The 23,118-nt window shown below is 40.8% G+C and overlaps 1 non-coding gene across 1 annotated transcript; it reads right to left on the minus strand.

Annotated features, from left to right (window-relative positions):
• Positions 1 to 120: 120 nt before the first annotated feature.
• LOC132612484 (small nucleolar RNA R71) lies at positions 121 to 227 on the minus strand. Its single transcript, XR_009571839.1, has one exon. It is a non-coding gene; the product is annotated as a small nucleolar RNA R71 (small nucleolar RNA).
• Between the last annotated feature and the right edge of the window lie 22,891 nt (positions 228 to 23,118).

The following is a 23,118-nucleotide window of genomic DNA, read 5'->3' on the forward strand; positions in this document are numbered from 1 at the left end:
TATTCCTTAGCTGGCCAAGCTAGGGAATGGTATGAAAAGCTCCCGAGCAATACTATTCATACCTGGAATGAGCTGGCCAATATCTTTCTAAAAAAATGGTTCCCACCCAGCAAAAAGGCTGAGCTTCGGGATAAGATTTTTGGGTTTAAACAACTTCCAGGGGAACAACTATATGCTGCATAGGAAAGGTTCAAATATTATCTAGCTCAATCTCCGACTCATGGATTTCCAGATGCAATTCTCACAGAGAAGTTCTACAAGGGGCTAGATACAATGAATCAAATAGCTGTCAACACTGCAGCTGGGGGATGCTTCATGGACAAATCCTTTGTCAACATCACCCGGTTGCTCGACAAGCTTACTACCCATAATCAAGCCTGGCATTCGAGTGATAGCGAAATCCTATCATATGGTAGTCCCTCTGCGGCCGCGGTGGCCAAAGAAAATCATGAGCGAGATCATGCGTTCGCTCAATTGCAAACCACCGTGGATTTATTATCCAAAAGGCTTATGGAGAAAGAGGACAAATGTGTAAATGTTGTCGATGAGATGCCACCTCATGCTCCCGGAATGTATCAAGTTTCTGACGAAACTTATCTTGAGGGGCAGCCACAATATGAGGATGCGAATTATGTCAATAACTCGCAAGGGGGTTATCAACGGCAAAACTACCAAGGTCCCAGTAATCACCCATGGCAAAGGCCTCAACAAAATTACCAAGGAAATAATTATGGAAGAACAGATCAGGGTAATACCAATCAAGGGAATTACAATAACTATAATTATGGCAACAAGAGCTCTAACCCCTACATTCCACCTAGGGGGCAAGCATCCAATTCCCAGCCATGGAGAGATAATTCAGCTACTAACTCTGCTGGCAACACGTCTAATGATTCTGCAGAACTGAAGAGTATGATGCAGAAAATGCTGATGAATCAAGACAGAACAGAGAGCACAATCAAGGGAATGTCCCAGGTCCAACTATCGCATTCAGCTTCCATTCAGAAGCTTGAAGCGCAATTCAGAGACCTTTCCCGAGAAGTGCATACTCCTCAACGGGGACAATTACCGAGTGATACAGTTCCTAATCCAAAAGGTAGTGGAGTGAAATATGTGGAGAATGTACTTGCCATTAGCACCAGAAGTGGAAAAATACTTCAGGGTGACAATAAAAAGCCAATTGATCAGGAACCAATTGTTGAAAAAGAAGCGCAGCCTAATGTATTGGATGATATTGTCGAGGAAGAAGCAGGGGAGGAAGTCCCCATTGTAGTTGAAGAAGAGCTGAATCTTAATAAACCAAAGGAACCGGTGGAAAACCAGGAAAAGGGGAAGGCAAAACTTTCCGGTGCTCTTCGCCCTTTGAGCCAATTGTTCAAATCTTCACCACCTTTTCCTCAAAGGCTGGTGAGAAAAACAGAAGATGAGAAGTGCTTGCGATTTTATGATCAACTCAAGCAGTTAACGATGAATTTTCCATTCATGGATGCTGTCCAAGAAATGCCTGGCTTTGCTAAGTATTTGAAAGATCTCCTAACAAAGAAGAAAAAGCCATTGAAACACGACACTGTGGGTATCACTCACCGCGTTAGTGCCATCCTTTCCAAAACTACAGTGCAAAAGAGGGAAGATCCGGGAGCATTCACAATTCCATGCACCATAGGGCAGCAAAATTTTGCCAGGGCTTTGTGTGATAACGGGGCTAGCATAAATCTTATGCCCCTGGAAATATTTAAGAGATCGGGGCTAGCGATGTCGAGACCAACTACCATGAGATTTCAGATGGCTGACAGATCGATAAAAAGGCCAGTGGGGGTAGTTGATGATGTGCTGGTTCAAATCGAGAAATTCCTTCTGCCGGCAGATTTCGTGATTCTTGATTGTGCTATTGATCAAGAAATTCCTATTATTCTGGGAAGACCTTTCCTTGCCACAGGGAGAACTCTTATGGATTCCGAGAAGCACGAAATAAAGTTCCGGGTGAACGGTGAGGAGGTGACTTTCCACGCAAGCAGAGGTATGAAATTACCTAGTCCTTATCAAAGTATTTCAGTCATCAATTCTGTTGATGAGGTGGATGATGCTGTGGAATTCAAAATGGAGGAAGAATGTTTGAGTGAAACACTATCGGCCATCTTGGTAAATTTTGATGTTGAACAAATGGAGGGATATACTAAGACAATAAATGCACTCATCGGTCTGGGGTCTTACTCTTATGAGCCCAAGAAACTATCTCTTGATCTAGAGAAACGAGCAACTCCTCCAGCAAAACCATCAATTATTGAGCCACCGAAGTTGGATCTCAAGCAACTTCCAGCTCATCTTAAATATGTGTTTCTTGAAACGAATGCCACCCTCCCAGTTATTGTGTCATCACTTCTGAATGAGGGCCAAATCCAAAGACTCATCGAAGTATTGAGAAAGCATTTAAGAGCTTTGGGATGGACTATTGCAGACATCCGGGGGATTCCTTCCGGAATTTGTGAGCACCGAATACAGTTGGAGGAGGAAAGTTCACCAAGTGTTGAACATCAGCGAAGATTAAACCCACCGATGCAAGAGGTGGTGAAGAAGGAAATTATTAAGTGGCTAGATGCTGGGGTGGTTTACCCTATTGCCAACAGTCAACGGGTAAGCCCAGTCCAGTGTGTGCCAAAGAAAGGAGGCATCACTGTTGTCTCGAACTCTAGAAATGAGTTGATTCGAACAAGGACTGTCACTGGTTGGAGAGTGTGTATGGACTACCGAAAATTGAATACCGCCTCCTGCAAGGATCACTTCCCTATGCCTTTTATTGATCAAATGCTTGATCGGCTAGCTGGAAGATCTTATTACTGTTTCTTGGATGGGTACTCAGGGTACAACCAGATAAATATCGCATTGGAAGACCAAGAAAAGACTACTTTCACGTATCCCTATGGGACATTCGCTTTCAGCCGAATGCCATTTGGTCTTTGCAATGCCCCAGCTACATTCCAACGATGCATGATGTCCATATTCTCTGATATGGTTGAAAACTTTCTTGAAGTCTTCATGGATGATTTCTCTGTGGTGGGAGATTCATTCGATGAATGTTTGGTTCATCTTGATCGGGTGTTGCAACGGTGTGAGGAGACCAACCTTGTGCTCAACTGGGAAAAGTGTCATTTTATGGTCAAGGAGGGCATTGTCCTTGGCCATAAGATATCAGAAAAAGGGATTGAGGTTGATCAAGCTAAAATCGATGTGATTTCACAACTCCCTCCGCCCGTTTCAGTAAAAGGAGTTCGGAGTTTCTTGGGACACGCCGGATTCTATAGAAGGTTTATCAAATACTTCTCAAAAATTGCAAATCCAATGTTCAAACTCTTGGAAAAAGATTCCAAATTCAATTTTGATGAGAAGTGCATCAAGGCGTTTGACGAGTTGAAGCTGAAATTAACCTCCGCACCGATTGTGGTGTCCCCAGATTGGTCACTTCCCTTTGGATTAATGTGTGACGCCAGTGGTCTTGCAATTGGAGCTGTGCTTGGTCAGCGGCTAAACAAAATCCTGCACCCAATTTATTATGCCAGCAAAACATTGAATGGAGCTCAGCTGAACTATACAGTAACGGAGCAAGAATTACTTGCCATTGTTTATGCTTTTGAAAAGTTCCGGGCTTATTTGTTGGGTGCCAAGGTGGTAGTTCACACTGACCATGCTGCATTGCGCTATTTGATGGCGAAGAAGGATGCTAAGCCTCGGTTGATAAGATGGGTTTTGTTGCTACAGGAATTTGACTTTGAAGTCAAAGACCGGAAAGGGTCAGAAAATCTGAAGCACCAGGGAGACCGAGTGATGTGCTAGATATTGATGACATTTTCCCGGATGAAAGAGTTTTGGTCATTTCCAATGATGTGGCACCATGGTATGCCGATATTGCCAATTATTTGGTAACTGGCATCGTTCCTGAAGAGTTGAAGACATATCAAAAGAAGAAGTTCTTGAGAGACTGCCGACAGTATTGTTGGGATGAGCCTTACTTATTCAGAACGTGTGCTGACAATATGATCCGGAGATGTGTGGCGGAATCTGAGGTGATGGACATTTTGAAAGCATGCCATGATTCTCTAGTTGGTGGACATCACAGTGGAAATCGAACAGCAGCCAAGGTGCTAGAGTGTGGCTACTACTGGCCAGCCATTTATCGTGATGCAAATATGTTGGCACGTTCTTGTGATAAATGCCAACGCCAGGGCACAATAGGTCGGAGGCATGAAACTCCGATGAACTTTGTTCTTGAGGTGGAGCTATTTGATGTATGGGGAATTGATTTTATGGGGCCCTTCGTGAGCTCCTACGGCCTGAAATACATTCTTGTCGCAGTGGATTATGTCTCCAAATGGGTGGAGGCGGTGGCCTTGCCTAACAATGATGGTAGGAGAGTCAATGTGTTTCTCAAAAAGAACATCTTTACTAGATTTGGCACTCCTAGAGCTATTATTAGCGATGGTGGATCTAATTTCTCCAATAAACCATTTGCTGATCTTCTTGAAAAATATGGCGTGCATCACAGGGTTGCCACTCCATATCATCCTCAGACGAGTGGTCAGGTTGAGGTCTCAAACAGAGAAATAAAAAGCATCTTGGCAAAGACGGTCAATGTGAATCGCACTGACTGGTCTAAAACGTTGGATGATGCTTTATGGGCATATCGCACGGCATTCAAAAGGCCTATAGTGACTTCACCGTATAAGTTGGTATTTGGGAAGGCATGTCATTTGCCTATTGAGCTTGAGCATAAAGCCCTTTGGGCATTGAAAAAGCTGAATATGGATTGGCATGAAGCAACCAAGCTGCGGTTGTTTCAAATCAACGAGATGGATGAATTTAGGTACAATGCCTATGAAAGTGCAACACTGTACAAGGAAAAGATGAAATACTATCATGACACGAAGATCCTAAAAAGGGATTTTCAGCCAAAAGACTTGGTCTTGTTGTACAATTCACGCCTGAAGTTCTTTCCAGGTAAGTTAAAGTCCCGTTGGTCTGGTCCTTTTGAAATTGTGAGTGTGTCCCCAAATAGAAGCGTCATTGAGGTGAAATCCGAGGATGGCACTCGGACTTTTAAGGTGAATGCACAAAGAGTGAAGAATTACCATTGATGTATTGATGATGGTAAGGTCGTGGATAGGTATCGTTTGAAATATGGCTCTTGAACTCGAAAATGAGGTACCACGTCGAACTGTGACGTTAAACCAAGCGCTGTGTGGGAGGCAACCCACATTTACTGCTTTGTAAGTAGTTTAAAGTTTGTACTTTCCTTGTATTCTTTTGTGTTGTTGATGTGCTAATGTGGTGGGATTTTGAGAACAGAAGGGACCAAATAACTGCTGAGTGATCCAAGGCGAGACGCTCCATGTTACGGCCCGTAACTCATGTTACGGTCCGTATCATGAAGCGTAAAAGGCAAAAAGAAAAAAAGAAAAAATCACTGAAGGATGAGGAAGAGTGTTACGGTACAAGTTACGGTCCGTCGTACGTGTTACAAACCGTAACACTGAGTTGTAACTTTGATACAAAATCTGGGCTTCACTGGAAATTTTCAACATGTTACGCCAGGTGATACGGACCGTAACATGAGTTACGGTCCGTCGATTGGACTGCCAGGTCATTAATGAATAAGTGAAATGGGGTCGTTTGATGGACCGTAACACAAGATACAGTCCGTATCTCAGGATACGGTCCGTAACAGGTAACGTAATTGTCGAAAATGTTTAAATACATTACCGACGGTTCCCATTTCAAATTAAAAGGATTCTTAAAACGTTTTTCAACTCCCTCTCCCTCATAAATCCTCTCTTCTCTTCTTCACATCCTCCTCTCTTCATCTTTCCATTCTCCCCCATATTTCTCTAAAAATCTCTTTGATATCTTCTTATCACAATCCCTGTTGTAAGTTTGAGTTTCATCCTTACAATCGCCAACGATCAGGTATTACATGTCTTTGCTTTTTTTCTTTTAGCTATCAATGCTAGTTCTATGATGCTCATGAGTAATTTCGTATAATATGCGTTGAAATTCGTGTTTTGGGCTGTGTTGATTGAGTTTGAATTTCAATTGATAAGTTATGGGGGATTTGACAATGGTTGGGGGTTGGGATTGGTATTGGTGCTATTTAAAAGATTCGTGGGCACAAGAAATTGCTTCCCACTGAATTGGAGGGCAAATCCGGTTAAAGGTTTCATTTGTGAAATCACTAAATCGGTTTGCCCACCAACTGTTCGATAAAAGTCCCCAATAAAAACTTTAATAAAACCGGGTGAAGTCTGAGTAACCCGAGGCATGTGAGGGGATATAATATTGTTTTACAACATACCCATGGGACATTAAGTCGAAAATCTTGGCCTCGTGCTTAAAACGAGAAAATTTGGCCAAGTCATTTGTTTGCTAATCCGTTGCCCGTCATTATGTGTTACGGACCGTAACGTACGTTACGGACCGTAACATCGCACCGTAACACCGATAATATCCATGAAAACTTTCTGGAAATTTGGCTGATGTTACGGTGGGATGTTACGGACCGTATCCTATGTTACGGACCGTAACACCACACCGTAACATCGATGGATTCCATGAAAACCTTCTGGAATTTTGACAGACGTTACGGTGAGGTGTTACGGACCGTAACACGAGTGACGGACCGTAACATCATACCGTAACACCTCTCAAATTTCCAGTAACTTTTCTGGAAATTTTGATCATATTACGGTGAGACGTTACGAACCGTATCCTACGATACGGACCGTCGACTGTGTTACGGTCCCTTTGCTTAATTGAACCATTTCAGTTACGGTTGAAGATACGGCCCGTAACACCATCGACGGTCCGTCGACTGTGTTACGGTACCTGGCCTAATTAAAGTCCTTAGCTTAAATTCATAAGGTGTCTAATTTTTTTTAACAACTTCTCGTACATCATATCTAACTTTTCCTTCCACAGGTATGGGTAAACCACGACAATCAAAGAAGGCTTCACCTAAGGTCGCGCAAAAAGGAAAAGGTCGTGCTGCAAGCAAGGTAACCTCACGGCTGCGCGACGACGATCTGATCAAGGACGCCAGGCCTAAAAAGAGGTCGGTCATACCTAGCAAGCCACCCCCACCAGTTGCACCCAGCCAACCAGACCCACAATCAGAAAGTTCCTGCTCGACTGAGGAGTTGAGAGAGTCGAGCTCGTCGAGAGAGTCGAGCCAAAATGAACCCCAGCGGGCTATCACACCAACACACCGACCTCAACCACCCATTAGACATCCTACTGCGGAGGAGCACGAAAAAGAGCGCGAACAGGAAAGAAGGAAACTTGACATTCAGCTGCAAGCTATGACTGAGAAGATCCTCCGGTTTAATGTGGAGGGATCTGAAGATTTGTATAACAAGGGGTGTGAGCGGGTAAAAGGTGAGGGAATGGACCCAAGGCGGAGTATTTTCGAGGAACAGAATGTCATCTTCGATGGAATAGAAGGATATCCCGGCATTAGTGATACTATCCGATTCCACAAGTTGGAGTTTTTGAAAAACCCCGTTGGGTCCTACATATCGGTTTTTGTTAGGGAATTCTATGCTTCATATGGGGCAGCTGTATTCAAAGTAGTGAAGAAAGGGCAGCGAACAACTCAAGTACCGGCAATGAATGAGGTTGTATTCCGGACAAAGAAGATAGATGTCTCTCCATCGGCTATAAATAAAACACTATTCGGGGAAGATTATATAGAGCCTACAGCAGCGGAAGAAGGGGAGTTTGCCTACAAAATTAAACAGAAGGATACAATCCCCGTCCGAAAATGGGTAGCTTCTGTTATTGCACGGACAACAGATCCTGAATGGGCCATAGTGCCAAAGTTGACAGCCACCACGCAGATTTGGAAAAACACCCTAACGCCAGAGGCAAAGTTTTGGTGGCAAATTGTTCTGTTCCGCATCCGTCCTACCCAATCAGATAATTATTTGACTCCAGACAGGGCTGTTCTTGTGGCTTCCATAATGTCGCGATATAAGATCAACTTCGGACGACTGATAGCCGAAGACCTCCGAGAGAGAGCCACCCAGCCGGCCACGTCCCTCATTCATCCATGCCTGCTTACGCTACTATGCTTGCGTGCAGAACCAGAACCCCTACCCCATATCGATCATAGTGTGATTGCCAGCCATATTTATGACATCACAAAGGGGAAAGATGAGGTGTTGAGCCAGGGTTCGTTGCCCTCTGCATCGGTTTCTGAGGTGCCGGAGGGGCCTACGGGGTCAGATGTTATACCCTTGGCTATCATGGGTGAAGAGGGAGCTGCTGCAGATCAACCCACAGATTCTGAGGCTCCACCGGCTGATCATGCTACACAGCCTATGCCACCTCCAGCCGCACCTACTTCGGGTGGTCCTACCTCTTCCACTGGAGCAAGCCTAGCACCACCGCAGGCAACACCAGGAGTCCCACCCGAGCTTGCGAGAAAAATGATGTTCAACCAGGACAATTTTGGGGCAGTGGTCCTGCAAGCGGATCGCACAGATAGGCAGGTCAAGCAGATCATGACTGAGCTAAAATTATACACAAAAAGGGCTATTGATGCAGCGCTGCGACCGATAAAAGAACAAATGGCTGCGGACCACATACAAATCCACTCCCGAATAGATGGTATTGAGGGCAGGATGACTGAGCTGACTAGGACACACCCTACATTGGAATTGGGCGCTATTCGGAGTGAGTTGAGGTCTGTCAAGGATGATGTGCAGAAATTGAAGGCCCAGGAAGTGGCTGTGGCGACAGACCAGGTTCCTAAAGTACACACGGAGTTGGTACAGAGCCTATACCAGCCGGTTCAGAGCCTACTAGGGGATGATGACAACGAAGACACGGTTGAGGAACAGCATGACGAGGAGTTGGAGGAGGATATCCCCTCTGTGGACAAAGGGAAGCGAAGCAGAGCATCGCCAGATCTCGAGCCCATTCTCCAAAGTCTTGATCCATATGCTGAGTTGCGCCCACAGAATGAGGAAGAGGAGCGGCGTACTTTGAAAAGAATCCGCCAGGAGTCCCGGTTAAGTTCCGACACCGCAGGAGCTACTTCTAGCTCAACTCAGCCCATTGAGCCGGCTCACCGTATTTCTCCCCCACCCACTGCTCCACCCCATGATGCTGCGACAGATCCGACTGCCTAGTGCGCTCCAGGGAGGCCCTTCATTTTTTTTAATGCGTTATATTGATGCTTTGAGGGCAATGCATGCTTTTAAGTTGGGGGTGTAGTATTTACTGATTGGTTGTTGGGATTGCTGTTTTAGTATACTAGAGATTGTTTTTAGTATTTTTGTTTTGATGGGAATTTTATCCCAAAATTGTGATAATAAGCATGTGTTTAAGACAATTGTTATTGTTTTGTTTTGTTGGTATTATTATTATTATTAGCAAGTATGTGTTAGGACGTTCTTCGGCTGTTCTTTGCTATGTGTTTCTATTCCCGAAGAATGCTATGTGTATGTTAAACCTAGCATGTTTAGGATGTTTAATATAGAAGTAAAGTAATGATGACTTAAGTGGTAGTGGTCCGTGTTTCTAGCATAGATATAAATGGTTTTTACAAGTTCAATGATATCCCTCCGAAAAATAATTTGTGATATACATCAAAAATGAGTTGTTGATATTGACATGTATGGTTCTTTTAATGACATTGCAAAGAAAGGGTGTTTATGCATATGAATTCTTCAAACGGAAATGAAGTCGGAATATTTAAACAATCCTTATACCATTGTGTGGTGAGTTTTTAGCTTCTATTTGCATATGATGCTTGCAATCTAGAACTTGCCCGGTTGGTCGTGCGTGAATTCTAAGGAGAATTTGATTGTGAAGTGATCTTAGGCTTTCTTTGTATTAACCCCCAAGTATCTTAAATGAGCCTGGCCCGTACAGAAAATGATCCCTAGTCTCCCATTTTTGAGCCTATAGACTTTTTCTTCGATTAACCATGAACTAACCTATTTCCCTTCTTTGAATAATCCCATTTGGCACCAAGTCCCTCCTTGACACGGAAGAATGACAAATGAGGCTAAAATCCTAAGTTGGGGGTGACAAGTCAAAAGTGCGGAAAATGAGGCTAAAAGCCTAAGTTGGGGGTGATAAGTCAAGATGCGGAAAATGAGGCCAAAGGCCTGTTGGGGGTGATCACGAATATAAAGGGACATAATTCAGCGTGGATATAAAAAAAAAATAGTTATATAGGTATATAAGTTCTAAATAAATCCACGCTAAAGATGGAGGGTCGGAAATGATAGGAAGAATGATGAATGAAGTCAAAAAGAAGTGTCGAGGAGAGTGAGTCACCGATACTCAAATATTCATCCTACCCGTCCCTAAGCCAACGTTACAAGCCCAAAAAGTCCTAATGTGATCACGATCAAATTGTTCAGAGTTGAATGCATGGAAAATAAAGGCAAGCCTATGGTTTGCGCACGCATGGTATGCAAATTTCTTTGTGAGTGTGAGTGTTCTTCTGTCTCTTTAGTCTTCTGTCCCATTTATGTCGTAAATGTGTGTTGGGACATTCTTTGGTCTATGTGAGGGCATAAGGATTGTAGGTTTCAAAGTAACTGGCTTTCCGGAAGTTGAAATTCATGTGCATAGAGACCCCCGTACTATGATTGTGTCATTAATTGAGGTTTCATAGTTAATTGAAATTTTTCTAAAATGTGCGTTTTGTGTCACAAACAGGAGATGGATAAGAGCCTAAATATTTTTCTTGGATCGAAGAGTCCGTGCTAGAAACACATGCCAAACCCACCGTAGTCATTCTTATTTTGCTAAGATGTCGTGTGTTAGTAGCGAGTATTGTTGTAGTTGCTTAAGGACAAGCAAAAGCTTAAGTTGGGGGTGTTGATGTGCCGTGAATTTTAGCACATTTTATGCCTTTGTAACTAGACATGTTGCTTGATTTTAAGTGTTTTTACATTGTTTCTTATGTTATTTTTGTGTTTTATAGGGTTGATTAACTAAGGATCGGAAATGAGAAGTAATGCTGAAAAAACGGACAAATTGGAGCTAAGCGACGCTCCGTAACTCATGTTACGGACCGTAACAGGGTCCGTAACTCATGTTACGGTCCGTACCTTTGAACCGTAACAGGGCCTGAATTTCCAGAAAGTTTTCATTGAAACCATCAGTGTTACGGTGGAGTGTTACGGTCCGTAACTCATGTTACGGTCTGTAACATGTCACCGTAACATGAGCTAAATTTCCAGAGAGTTTCAATAAAACCTTCAGTGTTACGGTTTAGTGTTACGGTCCGTAACCCTTCACCGTAACATCATCCAAAATTCCAGAGAGTTGCCAAGTAATTGTCACCACTTACGCTTCAGAAGGACGGACCGTAACACAGGGTACGGTCCGTCGTATGGTGGTCGTAACGTCAAAGTGGTCAAATGACGAAATGAAGGACGGACCGTAACCTGAGTTACGGTCCGTAACAATGCGGCGTAAGGGCATTTTTGTCCAGAAACTTGGCGCGATTTTTGGCTCTATAAATACATAATGTAGGGTTTTAATTCATCATTCAGATTTTATTTTAGAGGCATAAACCCTAGGTTTTTAATCTTGAAGTGGTTGGAGCATTTAAGGCAACAACTTCACTCTCATTCCATCTTGTATTAGTATTGTAAGTGTATTATGTTAATCTTTAAGCTTTTTCTGTCAAGAAACATTATGAGTAGCTAATTTCAATTCTAAGGTTGTGAATCCCATGATGGGTATTATGTGAATGGGTTTCTATTATTGATATATGCATAATGGTTGTTGTTATTTATTCTATCTTTGAGTTGTAACGTTGGGTAATGATTGCAAGCATTAGCCGAAGCCATTATATTGACTTTTCTTGGGAAAGAGAGTCAATATTGGTAAGATTGAATAACAATGACTCGAGGCGTTAACCCTCGTTTAATAGACTAACTTAGGAATAAGAATAAGTCTAAATTGGCATCATTGGTCGCTCTTCGATTATAACTCTTTTATATTCGGAAGAATCATAAAGAGGAAATACTGCTTAACTGTTGGAAAACATTAAGAAGTCTTTAAGTGACCAAGTGCATATTCATAGAACAACCATTAGAAGTATATCACTTTGAAACCTGAAGCATAATATCTAATCAAATTGGGGAACACAACCTTAGTCTCTCTCTCTCACATTAATTACATTTTAAGTCAAAGTATTAAATTACATTATTCAACAATCAATTCAAACTATCCGGAATAGGATTAAAGCATTTCAAGACCGGTATCGCATACGATTAGTACTCGTTTCTCTCCATATTCCCTGTGGGATTCGACCCCAACCTTGTTGGGTTACTATATTTGACAACGTCCGCTTTACGCCATTAATAGGTGTAATTTGAGCGTATCAGTATCATAGGCTGACAATAGTTAGTAATGCATATTGGTAAAAGAATTCACAAACAACCATGATAATCACTAATTCAAGTTATACGTCTATCTACCACACATCATAACATCAATACCCTTAGGTCACAATTGCTCTCTAATAACTACAAGTCAAATACCACTAGTGCCATGCTCCAATACATAAATACTCCGATCGTTCATTTAAGTCTAGGAGTCAACTCATTGTTATAACACCTTTTATCCTTCATCATTTAGAAACAAATCAAACGACTAATTTTATGGAGGGTGCTCCAGGATAATTCAACAGGCATAAATCAACAAGGATAATTCAAATGTAATCGAACCCAGATACACATCATCGCTTAAGTAAAGCATCTAATCCTCAAACATGCCAAGTCTGAATACATCCAATCCAAGTCCAACATCATAAGTACAATACCAAACATCTCATAATCAAGTCAATAATGCGATGTAATGCAACAATGTATGAATGCAATGCAATCTCATGCATATGTGGTGTAGACATGTGCTCCAGACGGAAATATCGACGTCCCAGTAACACAACCAAGTGTGACTCGCGAAGTCTAAGTTCCACCCGTTCCGGATCTTTGCCCCACAGATAGATGGGACCCCGGATCTTTGCCCACGGGGGGTTCTCACTGGCACCACCCGGGGGACCCGCGGTGTCCATGCACTCACTCAATCCACGATTTCGGAATGAACATCAGACATCGGACTCTCACGTAACTCAAGTAAAATAGTTTCATCATGTATCAATGCACTCAATCCATGATTCTGGGACGAACATTAAATATCAGACTCTCACATCACTCAAGTAAAACTGAGCCTAGCTCATCAAGTATCATCAATATCTCAACAGTGTATCATGAAATGAGAGTTTGCATGCAATGTATGAATCACATCAATAATCATGCTCAATACCACAAGTACCGACAGAGGGTATGCCAATAATATATCTAAATCAAATACCAACAGTGGGTATGCCAATAATATAACCGAATCACAAGTACAAACAGTGGGTACACCAATAATATCAAAATCACAAATGATAAAACAGAATCCAATATCTACCAACGAGACATGGCATCAAGCCGGCACAATCGAACAACCAAATCACACATAACGGGGTGGCTAGACCCAACACACAACAGGTTAAACAATCGATACATATTATTACCACTCTCTCTAACGCAGCCTGATAACTTAGAACAAGTAAATTTGTCTCCTACTCCCAATCATTCTGACAACTCAGTCTAGAACTTAGTCACAATCTTTGATACATTTTACCCTTCCAATTATCAACTAAGTCACCATTAATGGTGTAACACAATTAACCACATATTACGGAATTACCCATCGTAAGGCATAAATAATTTATGTACCATCCACTACTCCCAAGTCACATAAGTCCACCAATATTCAAGAAACCAAACCAAACAACCGAGGGAGTCTACAGGCCACAAGCCCGAGCACACAAATCACACATCAATACCAACCAAAGGTTCCATCCCAAATCTCCAACTCCTATACATGCATTCTTCGTTCCTTCTAATACACGAATATATGAAACTAACCATAGTCTACCGAAAGGGAAGCCATAACCTACCTCATGGCCGAGCGGGTGCCATGAACATCCGTCGACTCTTCAACTTGATCACTATATCGTAATATATTCAAACAAGCTTGGAGACACCCTTGAGGTCCAAGAATAGAATTATCCATTAGGGTTTTTATAAAAGGCATCAAATTGATAAGGTAGATATGGGGGTTTATCCCACCTCTACATTCACTTTCACAATGCTAGATGATAAATCAACCTTTATTTATGACATCATGACACTACTCTAAGTCATTAGCTAAGTCAAGTTTCCATTTTAGGCTTATCTTGAGAAACCTATTTTCAAGATCTATAGTAGATACCTATTTGTGCTTCAATGGATAAATGAAGGATTTGGTTAGGAACCATGTTAAGATAATGAACGGGTGGGGGGGGGGGGGGGCGAGGAATAACCCAAAGATTTCATGTTAAGAGAACAGAAAGTCCTCCTATTGTATCTTAAGAGATTGACATACCCATTTGTGTTTTTCTAGATAAGAGGCTTTTAACAAGAATCATAAAAAGGGGGGAATTTGAATGGGAGGAGTTACAGGATTTTTCTTCCCAACAAAGTCAAGTTTTGTGGTTCCATAAGACACCATGGGCGGCTGGACTCTCTAGGGTTATCAAAAATGATAACACTTCGCGAAATATCACTTAAATAAGTGGGCAGTCGCGCCACCGCTCTAGCGGTGCCGCTTCTGCGCCCAAGGTACTGCTTGGGCGGTCCTTGAGGAATTTACTTTATCGCTTTTGCAGCTGCCCAATCGCCGGGGCAGCTTGGAAGGCGCTGCAGCAGTACAACTAGGCTCAGATGGCCCGGATCCAATTCTTGTCACGCAACTCTTGCGATTTCCCGATCGAGTTAACGGTTCCCTAAAGTACAATTAGGGTTCAAGTATGTCTCAAGATGTCAGCGTCACGAATATTTTAGAATTTATAGTAACGACGAAATGGGTCGTTACACAAATGAGGTACAAGAATTTCCCTGAAGCAAAACGAGGTTACTGTTTTGGGAAGGTATCACTAAGTACGACCCGTATTTCATTATACCGACCGTGTAGAGCTCGTGACTTGGACCATATAAAAGTAGGATTCAAGTTGAGCTTACTGCCTCGTAGTGAAATCCTGTAATACTGTCTGTATTTTATAATACGAACCGTATAAAGTTGGTCGTATAAGTTAAGGTGTAGATCGAGCTTACTGTTGGAAAAATACATCCTTAAATACGGTTTGTATTTCTCAACACGGACCATATAAGAGGGTCGTATAAAGTGGGTTCCAAGTTGAGTATTCTGCTTGTGGAATTGATCCTTAAATACGGTTAAGTATACGAACTGTATCTTGCAATACGGTTTGATTTTTAACGGAGTTAGTTGTATAACTTGGAAGCCTAGTCGTCTTTCACAAATATGGACCGTATATTCCAAAATGGATCGTATTTGGTGAAGTTCCAGTCGTATTTCCTAAGGTCCATATCTTGATTCAAGCTTGGGTCCTTTCACTTTCACCACATTTCTTTGATTTCTCAAGCCTCAAATCTTGTTCTTAATTCATTTCAATACCAAAAAAATTCTTGGGATTTCTTGTTGGTTTGTATCCCTAATCCTTTGGTAGGGAGCAAAAAAAATGAAGTATAGAAATTTAAAATTTTTAGTTGTTTCAAATTGATACCTTAGATCAATTGGGGCTTCACGGCCGCGTTTTCAAGTTATCACCTACCCGGGCCTGAAATTTTATTTCTTTTCTCTATTTTTAGCATTCCATTTTCTTGTGTCTCTCAACTAGTAGTCATTTAGTAGTGGTTCTGATGTTTAGCATTCTATTTTCAAGCTTTTCTTCGTTTTATTTCGTTGAAAGTTTATTGGCTCGCGTCCGTTTTGCTTTGAGTCGTCCGTCATTCATCTAAACAAGAATCCATTCTACCACAAAGTATAAGCAACGTGCGTATTTGATTGGACCAACGATTCGTCAACAACTTTGAAAGAGCACGGAGTGTGGTAAGATTGAGAGTTCAATACGAGTGACGTAAGGCTTTTATTACTAACATTGTTTACTAGTTTTGCAGGTCATAATGTCTAATCAAGGAGATCGTACTTATAAGGGGCAGGAACCATTATACTTGGTGAGTTTGATGAACATGATCATTAGTCAATTGTCGACATTAATGGCGAACGTGGGTGGATTGACGTCGAGGATAGATAGTTTAGAGGCAAAGGTGGTGCAAGTTGAATCCTCAAGTAGAGTGGGCACTCCCCATTCTCAAGTTGAAGGGGATTTGGGCAAAAATGCAGAAACTACTCCAACCATTACACCTGGGCAAATACAAGCATTGTGCTTCCCGCCTACCACTTCCTCACCTAACGCAAAGGCTCCACGTCAACAACCACCTAATACCTAAACACCAATCGACAAACCTATCCCTAATTATATCGAACATCCCAAAGTGAACCCGCACCTTAAAAAACTCCACAAAATGTACCACATGTTCCCCAACAACCACCCCAAGAACAATTCCAACCCAATTCCAAAACCCTCTTTATGATGAAAAAGTGGAGAAAGTTGCCCAAGAGAGATGGTGGGATGAACCAAGGTAAGAAGAAATGCATGGGGAGATGAACAACCGTGGTATAGGAAGGCAAAGAGGCTTTGCAAGGTTCCAAGACCATGAAGCGAGGTTCAAAGGTCATGAAGACCGTGGGAGATGGCAAGGAAATGAAGCACGAGGAGAAAATGATCGAAACTTGAAAACTATCAAGGTAACACTTCCTAAGCTCAAAGGGAGTAGTGACCCGGAAGAGTTCCTTGAATGGAAATTTCAAAGTGAGAGGATATTCCTCACCAATAATGTGTCGGAAGCTTTGAAAGCATACAAAGCCAAGAGCACTCCATCTTCAGCTTGGAACCAAGGGAAAGAGAAGTGGAAGAGGTCCACTTGGAAGAAGCCCAAGATCACTACTCCCACTCCTCAAGCTAAGTTTGACTACAAAGCTAGAGGATACGACCAAACCAAAGGTGGTACCAACGCTAAACCTAGCTTCCTTCGTCCATCTACTATTCAATGTTTCAAATGCTAAGGTAGAGAGTATATTGCAAGTGAATGTCCCAATAGAAGAGCAATTATGGTCTTACGATATGGATACCGAACCGATGAGGAAGATGAGGATGGGGTTGGTAATGATAATGAGGGAGAAAAGAGTGAGAATGAGGGTAAATCTGAGAGTGATGTGGAGGAGCAAATGGAGGAGAAGCTGTACTTTGCTATTGTAGCTAGAAGAGCCATGGGGGCATTAGCTAGGGAGGAGAGTGACCAAAGGGAGAACTTATTCCATGCGAGACGTAAAGTAGTCGACAAGGTTTTTTCATTGCTAATTGATGGTGAGAGTTGCACCAATGCGGTAAGCCAATTTTTTAGTAGAAAACATGAATTTCCCCTCAAGAAAATATCCTAGTCCCTACAAACTCCAATGATTTAATGAGTGTGGTGAAATAACGGCGGCGAAGCAAGCCGTTATTAAATTTAGCATTATAAGGTATCAAGATGAACTCTTATGTGATGTGGTACCGATGCAAGCTTGTCACATATTGCTTGGTAGGCCTTGGCAATTTGATAGGGATACGTAACATAATGGAAGGTCCAACAAGTATTCATTTGTAATTGGGGGAGGAAAGTTTAGTCTTGCTACATTGACACCTTATCAAGTGACCAAAGATTATAGAATCATGAAGGAACTCTGAGAAAGGGTTCAAGTGAAGGAAATGGAGAAGCGTGATAAGAAAGCCTTAGTGGCTATTAGTGGAGAAGGGTCATCTCAAGATGGACCCAAGAGATGCGTGTTGGCTAGGCCAAGCAATTGCTTAAAAGGATTTGATGAGAGGCACTTCATGGTGTGCCTAGTTAACAAAGATCTATTTTGCATGCTAACCAAGATACTAGCACTTTGCCTAATATTATGACTTCTATTTTGCAGGAATATGATGAGCTCTTTCTGGAAGAAATGCTAAAAGGATTACCTCCATTGAGAGGTATTGAACATCAAATTGACTTGTGTCGGGGTCATAAATTCCCAACAAACCGGTATATAGGAGCAACCTAAAGAAAACAAAAGCATTGCAAAAATAAGTTAAGGAGCATCTAGAAAAGGGTCTAGTGAAGAAAAGCCTTAGTCCATGTGATGTGCCGGTGATTCTTGTTCCATAGAAGGATGGAACTTAGAGTATATGTATTTATTGTCAAGCCGTCAACAAAATCACGATAAAGTATCGCCATCCTATCCCTAGACTTGATGACAAGTTTGATGAGATTTGTAGCTCAAGTGTGTTTTATTAAAATTAACCTTAGAAGTGGCTATCACAAAATTTGTATGAATCCCGGTAACGAGTGGAAAATGGCCTTCAAGACCAAGTTTGGTCTATATGAGTGGTTTGTTATGCCATGCGGCCGAACCAATGCACCTAGCACCTTTATGAATTTAATGAACCATGTGTTGAAGCCATTTATCAACAAGGTTGTTGTCTATTTTGATGATATTCTTGTGTATAGCAAATCAATGGAAGAACATGTGAGCTATTTGAGTTAAGTTTTTGATGTTTTGTTGCATGAAAGGTTGTTTGCTAATCTCAAGAAATGTGCGTTTGGGGTTGATAAAGTGGTATTCTTAGGTTTTGTTGTGAGTGTGAATGGTGTAGAAGTTGATGAAGAAAACGTGGAGTCCATTAGAACTTGGCCAACTCCCAAAAATGCAACCGATGTGAAGAGTTTCCATGGGTTGGCAAGTTTCTATAGGCATTTTGTGAAGGGTTCTAGTACCATTGCATCCCCTTAACCGAATTGATAAAAAAAGATGTTCCTTTTATGGGGGAGAAGAACAAGAAAAGGCATTCCAAGACTTGAAGTCTATGTTGAGTTCGTCACCTTTGTTACAATTACCCAATTTTGATAAAACCTTTGAGGTTGAGTGTGATGATTTCGGGGTTGGCATAGGTGGGGTCTTAATACAAGAAGGCAAACCATTGGCCTATTTTAGTGAGAAGCTTAAAGGGGCGACATTGAACTACTCTACCTATGACAAGGAGTTGTATGCACTTGTGAGAGTATTGATCCATTGGCAACGTTATTTATGGCACAAGGAGTTTGTGATTTGTTCGGATCATGAATCCTTGAATCATTTGAAGAGCCAATCCAAACACAACAAGAGACATGCAAACTGGGTAGAACTTATTGAAGCTTTCCCTTATGTAATTCATTACAAGAAAGGTAAAGAAAATGTGGTGGTCGATGCTTTATCTAGAAGGTATGTTTTGCTAAATATCATAACGTCTAGGATGATGGGGTTTGAAAGCCTTAAGGGATTCAATTCTCAAGATCCCGATTAAGGAAGTTTTTGAGGAGTTGACTCAAGGGAAGAAGAGGGTTGACCGGTTCCAATTTGTTTATGGGTTCTTGTTCAAAGATGGCAAGGTTTGTGTTCCTATGAGATCTTGGAGAGAGTTGATTATGAGGGAAGCCCATAGTGGAGGTATGATGGGACACTTTGCAGTGTCCAAAACACTTGACATTCTCTTTGAACAATTCTATTGGCCCAAAAAGAGACATGATGTGGAGAAGCTTTGTGGGCAATGCTCGGAGTGCAAACACGTCAAATCAAAGACTCGGCCTCAAGATATGTATACTCCCCTTCCCACTCCTATTGGTCCTTGGATTGATATTTCTATGGATTTCATATTGGGATTTCCAAGAACCAAAAGGGGTGATGATAGCATATTTGTGGTGGTTGATAGATTTTCAAAAATGTCTCTTTTTATACCATGTCATAAATGTGATGATGCATCTCATTTAGCTTTCTTGTTTGTGAATCATGTTCTTTAGTTGCATGGACTCCCCCGCACTATTGTTAGTGATAGGGATTCCAAATTCCTTTGTCACTTTTAGAAGACTCTTTGGGGTACCCTTGGTACCAAGATCATGTTCTCTACTTCTTACCACACTCAAACGGATGGTCAAACCGAGGTAGCGAATTGGACTCTAAGGAGTATGCTTAGATGTATGACTAGAGGAAAGCCCACTTCTTGGGAGGACCGTTTACCTTTGATTGAGTTTGCTTACAATCGATCCCTCCATTCCTCTATTGGCATGACTCCATTTGAAATATGTTATGGCTTTAATCCTTTGATTCTTTTAACATTAACCCCTTTGTCTAATGATGTTGTTATGAGTTTAGATGCAAAACAAAGGGCGGCTGAATGATGAAAATCCATGCCAAGGTAAAGGAGAGCATTGACAAGGTCAACACCAAGGTAGCCAAGAGACAAAATCATGGGAGAAGAAAAGTGGACTTCCAACCCGATGATTGGGTTTGGGTGCATTTCCGAAAAAAAATGTTCCATCAAATGAGAAAAGGGAAATTAAGCCCAAGTGGAGATGGACCATTCAAAGTTCTTGAAAATATCAATGCCTACAAGATCGACTTGCCAAGTGAGTATAATGTTTTCAATGTGAGTGATCTTTTCTCTTGTGTTGTAGGTATGCCTTTAGATTCGAGGACGAATCTTCTCCAAGAAGGGGAGAATGATATGAACCCAACAAGCACAAGGCCATTCACTAGGAGTCAAGCAAGACAACTTCAAGAGTTGCAAGCCTTATTCATGAAGAAGGAAGCCTTGTTCATGAAGAAGGAAGCCTTGGAGGAGATTGGAGAGAAGACCTTTCGAATTTACAACATTTGGGAGTTGGCATTGGAAGAGTTGCAAAGCGGCTAGATGCGCAAAATGGATAAAAGTGCAACTATGAGGCTAATATTGCAATTCGAGGTCATACTTGCAAGTTATGAGGTTAGAATGACAATTGGAGGTCATAGTTGCAAGTTATGAGACTTTGGATGCAATTGAAGACCCATGTGGGTATTTTTGCAAAAGAGCCACTTTAGGGCCTTTTGGTGTAATAGGCATTAGTATAAATAGTTATTTTCATCCATTTGGAAGACTTAGCTTGAATATTGTGTGAACTCATATTGAGAGAATTTTAATATAGTTTGTTTGGTTATTGTTCAAGTGTGATTTCCAAGTTGTGAAGTGAACTGCTTATCCATTGAATTCATTTAGATTGCTCATTTGTGGATTCAAATTGAGTTTTCTAATTTGGTTCAAATTGCTTTGGTTCCTTGGTTGAATTTAAAATAGGAGGGTCTAGGTTTCATATACTTAGATTTGCCTATAGGATTCATTACCAAGTGGGTCAAGTATCTATCCTCTAATTCCTTAATCCCAATTCTTCATCTATCTTTTGTTTTCCTTTGTTTTTGTTTAATTCTTAGAGTTTCCCTAAGTTGATTATTATCTGGTGGGGCTTAACAAAAACGCTCTGGGACGTAAATGAAAGTCGTAGATCCATAAGGCGTACGCCCTAGAATTTGGGATATAAATCTCGGGCGTAAAAGCGTAAGCCTCAGGCGTAAACCGTACGTCCCGAGTGTTAAATTTAATTTTTATTGCTTTAAAAGTACTTTTGCTATAGATTATGACTTTTATTATTGGTGTAATAATATTTATAATTTATATTATTACGTTTTCACGTTGTAGTGATTTTTCCTAAAATATATAAATAAATAAAGCAACTCATAGAAAATAATATTGCCACAAATAGCCTTTTTACATTATTATGTCTGAAATTGGTAGGATAGAGATTCTATAGCACTATGTTCCTGAAGCAACCTTATTTCATTTTTTTCTTTGTCCTTACACTTTCCTTCTCCTTTGAAATATATAAATAAAATCAGTGCAAATATTAGTTGAGGGTGAGAAAGATTAATAGATGTGGAGATTAATGATGAAGTGGATGAATATTCCATTTTAAAGATTATCTAGGCTTTCTCAAATAATAATTATAATAAAAAAAAATTATGTTATTGGTAACTTATTTAAATTTATTTGCAGTAATTTAATAAAAAATTTCTTTTGACTATTTTTAATAATAAAATTATAAAATTGAAGATTCATGACATATACACCCTGCAGATCCATGAGGCTTATGTCTCGTGTCTCGAAGCTTACGTCTCGCCTCGTGTCCAACACTGATTCCTACACGTCAGTCACATATACATTATAAAAAATAAAAGTATGTTATGACGGTCATGTATACAGCCGTTAGGATTTAGACTACATTGTATCAGATTTATATTTTGCTTTTTCTTTATTTCATAGATACTTGTATAAATATGACATCTATATTTCTGAATAAACAGAGAAGAAAAATTCCCAAACATTATATTGCAGAAGGCTTGGCAATTTTGACAGGTTTGAAATGGGGCATTAACAACCTTTGCATGGATATACTTATTAAGTAGACGTTTCACTATATTTTAAATTCTTTTCACTTTATTTTAAAAATTATGAAGTTGGAGTTAAAGATGAAATTAATTTAGAATTTATGAAGATGGAATTGAAAAAAAGGTTTGGAGCACTTTTCCAAATTTAAAATCCCAACTCCAATATGATCAACGGACACAGTAGTGCCATGTGGCAAATGCAAGATCTAATTCATGAAATTAAACAACTTTTAAATAGAAGGAACGTTCAAATCTAACACTGCTTTAGAGAGGAGCCGACTTACTGGCTACTGTTGCATTTAATTGTATGATTTTCCCTATAAATGGGGCTAGTCTTTAATTTTTGTCCTTCAAAATCGAATTTATACTTAGTGGGAATAATTTTTTTAAATGCAAGGGGCATAAACCGTAGGATATTATCATGCAAAAATATAAATTTTGTGCCCCACGAAAAAAAGTTATTTTCTAGAGGGATAAAAATTAAAGACCAGCACAAAAATGGGCTAAAAGTGCAAATGACCCATAATATTGGGGTAAAAGAGATCAGAGACCTTCTTCACTAAAACAATTTCTTTGCCTAGGCAAATTAAAGCCACAATAAAGAGAGGTCAAGAAGACTTTCCAAGATTCACAATCAGATTCAAGAAAGGCATAATACTTCCCTCAGAATTCGCTGCGTAATCAATTACCTGAGGGGATGGATTTTTGCAAAATAATAAATGTGACTACTTTCAGACTACGAAATCTAGACAATTAACTTTGCCTCATGCCAATTTG

This window comes from Lycium barbarum, chromosome 9 (assembly GCF_019175385.1).
Source record: "Lycium barbarum isolate Lr01 chromosome 9, ASM1917538v2, whole genome shotgun sequence".
In the NCBI taxonomy this organism is placed as follows: Eukaryota; Viridiplantae; Streptophyta; class Magnoliopsida; order Solanales; family Solanaceae; genus Lycium; species Lycium barbarum.